Below are 12,305 nucleotides of genomic sequence, written 5' to 3' on the forward strand. Positions count from 1 at the left end.
TTTGTTTGGAACGTCGTACAAATTGGACCGTACCGATAAATAGTTGACATTAGTACATTAATGGAATTATTAGCGCATTAATGTGTTTTCAACGTTGTTATGATATTACGGCGCGTGGTTGGCTTTGATATTCGGGAATACTTGATTTGTTGCGCGGTAAAATCTAATTTCGTGGATAATAATTGCAATAATTGTTTCGAAATAAATTGGTGTTCATTAAAAAGACTGTTTGTTCTTTTTAAACATTGTTGACTAGTAATTTTGATTTACAATGCCTGACTATACATGACTCTGATGGGAGCAGAGTTGGAAACGTTCGTCCAATATTCAGTACGAATAAAGTTGAAATATAAAGCATCCGAATGATATTAGAATTCTATTCGATTAATAAATAATTTTCAAGAAGTTTCGACCCAGAACATCGTGTGCCACAGTTTGAGAAACTCCAGGCCAGAGGGTGGAAATATCGGCGTTCCCAAGATAAAGCTGTTCCAGCGTTACCTGAAGGAAAAACGATGTCGAAGACGCTATTAAATGCCCCCTATGATATAATCACTTGTGTTCGTGATCATAATCCCGAAACACTCTCTGTAAATAGGTTTCCTCGCGCAGACACGGGCAATGAGATTACGTACCATTACGGGAAACCGAAATATCCATGCGTTTGGACAACGTCGCGGGAATTTCATTGCTTATTGGATCACATTAACGAGCATAAATGCCGTAACGGACCGGCGCAATCAACGTAAACAGCAAAAAGGATCGTGAAACCAAATTTTTCGTCCGGCGATCCTGCACGGTACAAACTCACCCCCTGCGCGCGCGCGCATTTCGAAGATTAAAGCACTCACCGGCGTCGTTTATATCATAGTAATCCATATCTACGGGTCTAGTATGAAACTCCATACTTTTCAGGTGGGGTACAAATCATATCGTCTACAATGAAAATTACGAAGCCATTGAATTCTTTGAAAGGATCTGATTCGATGTTTTTACTAATCTCAACCAGCTACAACGATATCAAACTTTGCTATGATTCTTATTCTTACGTACTGTTACCTTGCAACAAAAGACTGCTCCTATTTTTGGATGATCTGGTAAACTCTGTGACTAAAATTCTATTATGATGCGTCTGGCTGGCGACAGAAAAGAGTTTGAAAAAAGAAAAGGCGTCAGTTTGGAAGAGCCCCGGGAAAAATGTTGGTGTAATTAGCCGGGGGAACGGCCGCGAAACGCCATTAATTATTTCGTTGGTTCGAACGAGCGCGGAGGCCAGGGAGGCCGTCGAAATTTAATTGGCCATAAAGAAACAATCGTTATGCAACTCTCGGATCGCTTAAGTGTTCGTCTTGCGAGAGCCAGCTTCCCACTTACCGTTAAACGAGCCGTGCATCGATAACCATCGATAAATCTGGAGATGCACTTTGTGCGCCGGTCGCAAATAGGCGACGACGACGCGTACGCGCGACCGTCCGTGTGTTAACACGCTCGTGCAACGGCTGCACGCCGGGCCAACCTCCTATACACAGGGCAAAACGTTTGTCTCGTCGTTTCGCGACATTATTAATTGCGTCATTATCCCCCATCCGGCCGCAGCCCAAACAAATGCTAATCGGCCAAACGTCCTCCCTATTACGCTTCTCCGTGCGCACTGGCCAGCCAAAGAGATTGGATGGAATTCAGATTCGATAATTAGAATTTTTCGGGGACATATTTTCTGCTTAAATCGACGATTCGTATTACTCCTACCGCGAGACTTCATTTCGTAGCCAAAAGAATTCTAAAACAAATTCCAAATTCTACGAGATCTCTTAGGACTTTCGAGTCGTTTTGCAGGATGTTTTGGGTTTCGTTACTTAACTGGCGACGGTTTTGAGATGCTTCGAATCCCATCGTTTTTCGCTTTCGAGCGTCCAGAGCCAATGGCTGGAAACAACCGTGGAGCGGCGAAACGAAACGGCAAAATCACTTCCCTGCGGATTTTGTTGCGTTCGCTACTTCGTCGATATTCAATGAAACGGAGTACGCAACACGGCACGATCGCTGAGATTTCAATATAAATTTTGGTGCACGCGTCGGGAATAAAAATCGACGCGGTCACTTTTTACGGTCCTTCTCCCGCGCATCGATTTTGCCCTGAGAGAGATATTTATTGGCGTTCTGTGTCGCGAAAAGCTGGGAATTATATAGTCTGGAAACTGCCTGGCGTGTTTGTAACACTGACACGAAAGTTTCTCGCCGTGCCTTGCAAATATTAATTCCCGTCGAAGAAGAATTATCTCGTTTGTAATAAATAAACGTTCGATCTTAATAGCGTAGGTCTTCCTTGATCTTTAGATGACAAAGTTATGCATATAAATAAATACTAAATGTAGCAGTTTGTTTATTGCCCGCATTCTGAAACGTTATGGCGAGAATGTGCAACCTGTAGCGCACGAGAAATGTCTTTTTACATGCAACGTAGTGTAAATGTAATCATGGTTTTCCTAGAAACCGAGTCCTCTACATTATGCAGTTTTTCAAGTTGCATAGAGGATTGGAAGACAACGCGAAAGTTGTATCATTTTGCTGAAACAAGGTAGCGTTGAATTTAATGAGCAAAAAATTACGGCCAGGAAGAAGAAGCAATTAGCACAGTGTTTTACGAAATAGGGGTGCGGAAGAAAATGGCGAATGGTAAGAAGGATATGGATAAGGATATGGATAAAAAGGTTTCTGGGAATTAGAGACTACGGGAAGAGTAAAGAATCGTATAATGTTATACGAATTAGCATCGCGTAACAAACATTCTCGTTGACGAATGCTTCCGGGAACTTTTTCGTATTACTCGAAAGGATCGTTTTATCGAGGTCAGTTTAATTGAATTTAATTAGCGGCGAAATATAGCGATCTAATCGCTGACGACAAGCCAGTAGTTGACCGAACGAAAGGATGAAACTTCACTTGTTCGCCATTAATTCGATGGAGTGACTTTAAAAATTTTTTAAATATGACATTAATATTTTCCGAAGACTCGAGTGACTTTGAGTTATTGAACAACCTGAAACTAACCTTTTCTTCTGCTTTAAAAAGTGGCATTGTTTTAGAAGGACATGCTACGAGTAAAAATAGAATAATGATAGTACGAACGATAGAACGGAAGATAAACTGTGTTCGTACTCATGTTTCCTGAAAAAAACTTGTACCGAAGATAACGGAAACGTTAATAATGCTACTTGTAAATATAAAACGAGGCACTTCCGACGATAATACGATCAGTTTAGCTGGAACAAAGTGCAATAATAAAGCAGATAATTACGATCCAATCAACGACTGAATTCTTTCACCCTTTTTTCCTTCGCGGCCCATTGAGAAAGCGTAGGAAAATTGAAACGCGACTTGGTACCATGATAATTAACGCAACACGGCCGCGATCGTCCGCTTTCTCGTATTCACTCGTCGCTCCCGTTTCCGCAGATACAAATAATCCATTGAAAACCGTCTTTTTGTCTCGATTCTTCGCCGGGACCGATTCAACGTTCACCATGAAAAATCCACCGTGAATTGATAAGGCTAAATAGCCATTCTCGCTAGCTCGTACCTCGATCTTCCTTTCTAAAACGAGTAACTATCAAACTCTCTCTTTTCTTTAGCTTTAAATATAAAATTCAAATTGTCATAGATTAAATTTATATTTGGGGCAATTTTCCCTAAATGTTACTCAGTTTTCACGCCCGAAGAAGGGACGCAACGTCGTGTTCTGCGAAAGGTATGCTCGAAAAGATATCATACATCGTGCACGTCAATTAAATTTTCCACGCAGAGAACATACGCGTTGTTCCTTCGGTGCGATTGCCGCAAGAAAACACTGAAAAGTGTCAGATACGGCACGAGCGGTGCATACGAAGCAGCTGTTTCGTGTCCAATTTACTTCCGGGGGAAAACGAGCGCAGTAAAGTTACTCGCCCAGGCCAGGTTCTACGTGAGAAACGGTACATGCGGTATGCTCGGCTCATAATATTCGCGAGTACACTTTTTACAATTCGCGAACGCGTCTTTCGGAGGGGGTGAGCTGTTGCCAGCGAAGGGGTTAAACGGGCAGAATCGACGCACCCTAAATTCGTAACGTAACAGCCGCGTATTGTCGCGTAAATCGCGAATAGTGTCTTTGGAACGACGAGCGTTTCTGCATCGTAAGGCCTTCCTCGGTCGTACGTTCCGGCGGCATTCGGCTAGACGCGTATTCGCCCATTTATATTTCCGTCTTTCATGCGAGTAGCTTTATTCGAAAAAGCACATTAGACGGCCGCCACTCGTCCTCTTTCACTTTGGACCGGGTCCAAATACGAAAATCATCTCGGTGGGGCTATAATGCGACCGCGATGGAAACTTGTAACCTTGGCATTTAGCTTCTTACGAATCGTCCAACTACCACTATCCGTATTTTCATCGATTCGACGATACTTCTTTCTGGCCCCGATAATGGCCCAGAACTTCTCTAGCTTCGTCCCCTAGTCCTTGGAAATATTCTGCTGACCTTTCAGGGTACAATTATATTTTTGTAATTGTAATTTAAGAAATGTGTATTTAGGTTTTGAGCATCCTTATCTGATTCTTAAAGAGTTATATAATTCTCAATTTAAATTTTCATGCATTCTGTACTAGCACTAAATCTATGGACACTTCATGTACACCAATTCCTACCATGACCGGTCAAATGATCGGTCTTTCCTTTTTTCTTTCATATTTTCAATTAAATAAACAATTTATAATCCAGTTTTATCGCACACCAGTCTATAGGAATTACTGAAATTTCATTGGGTGTGTAACGTCAAATTAAATGGCAAAATAAACATAGAAGGAAACATAAATTATAGTAGCTAGTATAGTCATTGGATAGAGGATGAAATGCCCTTTAAAATGAGCGTTTGTACGAGTCGATAGCTTTATTAGTTCCGGAGATATAGCGATTTTAGTTTCAAGTCGATCGGATGAGACCGAAGCGTTTGTTTACGTCGCGAGATCAATGAACTCCACTACGGCCTTATAAGGTCGTTGACCGCACGTGATCGTAGTAAGTAGTAAACGTGACGTAACTCGGTCACTCGGTCGCGAGTCACGTGCGAGACAAAGAAGTCCGGCGCGACGCGTCAGACGGAGACAGAGATAGTCGAATTAAAAAAATTACCCCCTTACATAAATTACGATATCTCGAAAACGGAAAGGCGGATCGACAAAAACCAAAAACCACTTTAAAGGGGAAGCCTTGACGCTGCTAACGATACCTCAATAATTAATAAAACACTAGTAGTTTCGGAACTGCACGTGTGTAAAGTTTAACTATTTTTAATACGCGTTGTTAGACTGTTCTAAGATAGTGGAAACTGAAGATCCTCTCCTTTCATCTTTTCTATACATTTCCTATTTACATATGAATGTAAAACCGAATGAATCACTCAATAGGTGAAATTTTATATTTGAAGAAGTAAACTTTGAGGATAGATATTTTTTAAATCACGAAACTAGAGAAGCGAAAGATTTCAACTGTCCTAAAGTTTTAATACAGACTAAAAGATAAAGAAAACTGATCGATTTGGCGTCGAGGTAGCCTCAGGCGTTTCCACGAAGAGTAAAGAAAGGAGCGACGGCGCGAGAGGAAGGCGTACGAGCGCGGTTCTTGTCCATTCAGTCGCAGCGTTTAAATCACTCAATGCGGAATCAAACGGTCGCGATTAATTTATGCCCGGCGACGAATGTAAATTCATTATAACCGTAAAGTATAGCTAATTGGAAGCGTAAATCTTGAGCGGCCGGACGGTCCGCAATTACGATGAGAAAAGAGGGGAACGAGCATCGGGGAACTATCAAAAGGTACTGGAACCGCGTGTGGCATTTACGAGGGCTTTTCGAAAAATTCGTGCCCGCGGCTCCCGCTGCGCCGCAGAAACCCGACGGCCACGCTACGTCCGTTTAATGTTAAAGGGACATTAATGTATAATTTACATTCGGCCAATTAAAGGCCAATTAGATACGAAGCGTTTCGTTCGCCGAGGGTACGCCATAAAATGGCGTGCGTGTTCGCCCTTCTGGGACACCGTCAACCGGTGAACGCTTTGATGTCGACCTTTTAAAAAAATTATCCCGCGCCGGCCTTGTTACTATGTAAATACGTCGTTCGTTTCTTGCTTTTTTTTCTTTCTCTCCGCGTCGTCGTTGAACAACCTCGTCGTTTCTTCGGCAACGGGCACCGTCTCTCTCGCCCTCGAATATTTATACACGCGCGAATTTCGCTGACCCGGGGAATAAAAGGGAATAAAACGAACGCTGACAACGTTGTTGCGGAACTTCAACCCCCCCACCGGTATTGGTTCTGAACGTATCAAGTTTCCTCGATCCCGAACCGTCGAAACTGCTAACTGGAAAACAGGTTATCGTTCCTCGAAGTTTGCGAGAAAGGTTAAATTTTGATCGACAGGAACACCCTTTCCCTCCGTTGTATTTAATAACGGGGATACAAAAAGTTCCGGCGGAGGGAGGCGCGGAGAGGGGAATAATTAAATTGCGGCAATGTAAAACTGCGCGGCGATAAATAACGACGGATTCGAATTGCAAATTCGCGCCACAAACGCGACCACTTCGCGCGATACGAGGGTTACGTTATTACGCCGCCGTCGTGTAAACGCGATTTCGTTGATTCGAGGCGGCGCGGTAAGGAATTATTGTTCGTTCGTTATAGAAAAGCCGCCGCGCGGAGTTTCTACATTGAGTTAAACAATATTTCCACACGGGGTTCAATTTTACACCGCCGCGCAGAGAGAATCTCGTACTTTGCAATTAATTTCGCCGGTTTCGGGAAATCTTGCATCGCTCTCGAACAAAATATAAACGAGTCTCGAATTGCGTTGAATAAAAGACAATTTTTTTAAATAGACGTTGCAGAAACGACTCTAAAAAGGATTAATTAATTTCCAGAGAACACGACGGTTCGCCTACGTTGGATAGAAACGCGAGGTACAGCTACACGCGGCGATTAACCTAACCTCGACCGAAATGCTCGCAAACGACCAACAAGATTTATTCAAACGCAAGCATTAACCAACATCGAACACCGCAATGCTTCTCGAAACGCAGCCTATTCCTTTCGATCCTTGACGGTTGCCAATCCTACGGAATCCTCCATATAGGTAACCCCGTCTACCGTTTAGGATCAATGGCACAAGTATTCCATTAGGAACGCTTTCTAACGCTCGATTGTCCGGCCACGCGGCACTTTCTAACGGAAAATCAATTTCCATAAATCGAGAGGCCGGTGGGCCCGGGCGGACGAACGATAGAAATTAATTCGCGGCGCCGGCGGTTTTCCCAACGGTAAATTAATTCGCCGGTGCAGAAGTTGCCGCGCTCGTGGGAATGTAAATAAGAAGAGCGACCCGTAAGATGGACGCTTTTATTCGTGGCTGGGACTGTTTAACCGGCTAACTGTACAAATGAGAGAAACAAGACAGTGGGGATAGGCTGAGAAGGAGGTGGAGGCGAACGAAGAACGAAGGGGGGAAAAAGACGTCCTCCGACGCCGGCGTACCGTGGAAACCTGTCCCTAATTGATAGGAAATTCCTGCAGCGCGAGTACCTGCCAGATTTTTCACCGTCTGTAACAGGTTGGCACTGGAAACTTCGCGACGATTTGTAATCCGCGCGCTTCGGCCCGCGGCCCTCCGTACTCGTCGCTATGACTGGACCAGAGACGCTCTTGGCGGTTCTTATCCACGGATACGACGATAAATCCTCCTCCGAGCGACGTACGTGTGGGAATGGTGACGACTGTAGCGTCGCTTGGCCCCCCCATCGCTTCTCTATGCATACTACGCGACGATCCCCGTCAGATTGTCGCTAACTTAGTCCCCCCACCACCTCACGATGTCTCGTTTCGTCGATTTCCAGTTGCTCTCAAGCCCTTCTCAATCTGAATCTCGACTGCGTCTTGGAAAAACACTAGCCGATGCTTGAAAGTTTCCAAGACGCCATCTTTGTCAAAAGATGGTAGATGTAAGGATGTTGAATGACATTAACCCGAATAGTGAATATGGAAAACCGAGAATGTAGAATACAATAATTTTATTGCAAAAGAAATCACGATTTTAGAATTATTCCGTTTGATCGTTGATGTTTCTGCACGATCGATACATACGTGGATCGTTTACACAGTTTCGCGCGTTTCTATTCGCAAAAAAAACTTGAAGCTGTCGATGTTGTAGTGGCGCGTAATCCTCTTATGCGATTTATGCCGAGAGGTGAGCAGTTTGCAAGTGATTACACCGTTATACATTGATAAGCGCGAATCCGCAATTGTAGCCATTTCAGTATTAGGATCGAAGAGGATCTATGAATGGCCTAGATAGATTCGATTCGCTACAGCGGCGTTTCGGTAAACGAAAGATACAGGATTCTACGTGGGTTCGCCAAATTATGCGTCCGATTCGTTTGGGAATTAGAAACGGTACGAAGTATTGATAAAACTGGGATAAGAACTTTGTGAAATCGGTGCATACAGCGAAAACAGTAATAAAAGTTGTTAATTCCCTTGCGCGGCAGGTAGGACTGAAAGTTTTCGAGTGGCGTAAAAATCGTTGAAATTGCTAGAGATATCGTCACACGCACTGTTATCGTTAATGATGGCGGGACCTCGTTACTACATATTACGACGATTACGGGCATTAAAATCGGACTAGAGTTTTATTAGCGCAGAAAACATTTTCGAGTGGCGTAAAATTCGTCGGAATTGCTGCAGATTCTGCTACGTATAATGTTAATGGCGGCAGGACCTCATTACTAGATGAACAAATTAAAGTCAATATTTGCGAGTTGGAAAACCAAATTTAGTATCAAAATAGTCAGTGCAATTATACGAACTCTTCAGAAACGTTCATTTCCGTTTCGCCCAGTCTGAGTTTATAACAAAGCTAAATGAACTTTATCTCCTTCAATAAAGAAGAAATTTAACTAAATCTCAGTTCCTTTCATTTCCAATTGCTTTATATTTACCACCTTTCTCTTTTTCTTTTCTATATCCGTTAGTTGATAAAAAACGAGTTGTGTGCCCTGAAGGATTATACTGTAAACCAGGTTGCAAAGAAGCGTCGAGCGACTCGATCGCTATTACAGCCCGTTAGGTTCGATACCATTGACGGATAATTCTCGTCGCAGAAGAAAGTAGATCCAACGGGTCGAACACGGACAAGTCGCGGTACATGCGAGCAAGCCCGGAGCTGTTGGCCGGTCGCAAAGTACGCGGAACAACCATAAATTTATCGAGAACGCGTCCACGCGATATCGGTTAATTCCTGGCGGAACGACGCGGCGCCATGCTTACGTAGGTGCGTACGCAATTAACGACAGAGGGCCGAGTATAATGAAGACCGGTCGAGTACTGTCCAGGAACAGCTGCGAACGAAGGTGAACAGTAGGTTGCCATGTCGGCTGAACAGAGACGAGAGAGACCAGTTCATTAGCGACACTCACGGCCTGCCTCGGAGACATCTGTTTTATTTATTCCTTTATTTTTCACCTCCTCCGGTCCCCGACCACCTTCGCCTTTCAGCCGGCTGCGTTAGTTTCACGCTTTTCGATCATCCCTCTGCCACCGTCATCCGAGCACCGTCTACGATAATCGTGAAACTTGTTCGAAACAAGTACAACTTGGACGACGTTGACAGCCAACGGGATTCGTCGATTATTCAACAAATAAACGCTCGTTTGCAACCGCAACATTGATCACAACTTCCTGAACATTCGTGGTAAGAACGGGTTCTCTATTCTGTATATACCTTAGAGGCGTCGATCTTTCTTGATACTCAAAGTTACAATTTTAATAATTACACAAAGTAATATTTTTGTGTTCTTAAGTCTCCAGCAAATGCTCGACCGAGGCAGTCACTAGACACTCGTTTCTTCCCACAATAGGTAGCCATCATAATCGAGTAGACAACGATCGAGTTAGAGCCCCAGATGCGTGTCACAAGCGTGGAGCGGAGAATATAGCGTACGAAGGAGGCATCGAGACCCCGGAGGGGTGCGAAGGAAGTGGAAAAGAGCACGATCGGGAGAGCAGAGAGGAAGAGTTGCCTCGTGAAAAACAAATTTCCCAGGCGCAGTCCTTCCCCGGCGGACGACGACCGCGAAACCGCCAATTTTCCCGATCGTCGTCCGTCCGGGTCCGGGCAGAGAGAAGCGAGGTCGGGGCGACGAGCGACAACAGGTTGAATTAATTGACAAAGATAGCATTTTCCGCGTCGACGTGCCCGCCTAAACGCAAATATTCGATTGCGCCCGGCTGGTTCTAGGGTCAGGGCTTGCGACAGGACGCGAGCGAGAGGAGAGCGCCGAAGCGGGGGCGGATCAGAGCCGAGGACACAGAGAGATAGAGGCGATGGATGGAGGCGGGAGGAGGCTAGGTAGGTGAACACGGTGGGTGGATGGTCGTCGGGAGTGGGCCCGCGGTTCGGTTGATCGAACACATTTTAATCAATTCCATTAGTCCGGCCTGTAACCGTCCACACGGATATTTGACGGTGCTCGTGATGGTAGACCGAGTGTGCCGGGGCTGTTTGGGTGCGCGTGCTCGCTCCTACGGGCAAGAGAGGGTGTGGGTGCGCTGGCAGCTGGTGGAGACCGATAGGTAGCCGAACGGTCCCGGCCGGTTTACGAACGGCGGAGGGCGTCGGTCGTTGGTTCGCCAGCGACGTCATCGTTTCGGTTTACACGCGCCAATCATCGGCCAACTAATTGGTCGGTACTCCGCGACCGATTCCGCGCTCCATCGATTCCGTGTGCCCGCATCGCTGCCACCGCACCCCCTGCCCAAATCACGCGCGTTTTCGCGAGAATATATCGCGATTAATGGCGTTACCCCGGCCACCCCCGCCCCATACCCCCCACTCATCCACCTCGCGCTTTTCTCACCTTTCCACCGGTGCCCCGCGGACACCTCCGTCACCAACTGGCCCGCTACAGCCGTTTAGAGACCCACCAGATCGCTCACCGTTCCTCTCACCCACGCTGGAGGCTGCACCGGTAAACTAGATTATATCCGGTGAAACTAGATATTCCGAGTGTTTGCTATTGTTTAACGTAAGCGTCTCCTTTGATAGAGGACTTGCACTTTGAGTTGTAGTGAACTTTCAAAATACCGAGATTGGAGCAATCTTTTAGATTTATTTTATCCTTTAAGTGGATTATTGGGGGCCTCTGTTCAGTTGTCAAGTACGCAAAGAAGTTGAGAATCATCCATAGTACACGCAATCTGAATTTTGAACGAACGAAATAAAAACTAAGCATCCCAAGGATTAGATTCCCCGCGTGATTGGCAAACTCGAGAAACGTCACGTTGCATGTTCCATTAAGTCCGGCGTCCTACATCGGAACACAGTTCCGTATATATTTCTAGAAGTCGTATTCAAAGTGCAGTATCCAATAAAGACCCGTTATCCTTGATTCGAGCAACATCTCTTGCGAAACGCAGGTCAGCTTTGACGAGGCTCCGTTTCATCGGCGCGAAACGTTTCTATCATCGATACGGTTTCCAACGAGCTTTAACTAGATCGATCATTTTTTCCCCCCTCTGGATCTAATTGGCTAGATTTTTGGTTTTACGCGCTGCGTGGCCGTGACGTAAGAGTCGAGTTTCGAATCGAAATAGAATCGCAGAATAGACACGTTACCGCGCGCGTTGCCTAATCATCGCGATCTCGCCGCGCCGGACCATGGACGTGAATACCTTCTAAATTAGATACACGACGGAATACCGACCGCAACTGGAGCCTTCGTTAGGCACTTGTTTGTTAAATACCAGCAAACCAATACGTCGTTAATGAGACGATACGCGAACGCGAACACGACGGTAAAAAGAGCAAGGATACCGGGCCGCGCATTTTTCAGGGAGCCTGTTTCACACCTTGCGAAACGTCACCGAACGCAAAAAGACGAGAAAACCAAACGAGTTTGGATCTGGCGGATTCTAAACGCCTCTAGACTTCGGGGACACCGAAACTATGCAAATATAAGGGAATTAGAAAACACTATTTGATACATTTATATTTATATTTTTGTCATTTTCCCAAATATTGATTTAACAGTAATAAAGCGAGAATTTTGATTCGATGACCCCCTTTGTTTAAAAATATGTAAATTCAGAGTTTCTAAGATTTTGGAACGAACAAAACCGAGCTTTGGGAAAGATTTATCGATCGATCGGATACGAAAATGAAAAATAATATTAATTCAGCATCGGCAACGGAGTCGGGGGCAGTTTCGAAAGTAAATGCCAACAA

The 12,305-nt window shown here is 45.0% G+C and overlaps 1 protein-coding gene across 2 annotated transcripts in view; it reads right to left on the reverse strand.

Annotated features, from left to right (window-relative positions):
• Positions 1–12,305, reverse strand: part of LOC122396021 (LIM/homeobox protein Lhx9) — a 441,838-nt gene that overhangs the window by 216,564 nt on the left and 212,969 nt on the right. The window lies entirely within an intron of this gene.

Source organism: Colletes gigas, unplaced genomic scaffold (genome assembly GCF_013123115.1).
Source record: "Colletes gigas isolate AHSC1104 unplaced genomic scaffold, ASM1312311v1 Colletes_gigas_Sc00006, whole genome shotgun sequence".
In the NCBI taxonomy this organism is placed as follows: Eukaryota; Metazoa; Arthropoda; class Insecta; order Hymenoptera; family Colletidae; genus Colletes; species Colletes gigas.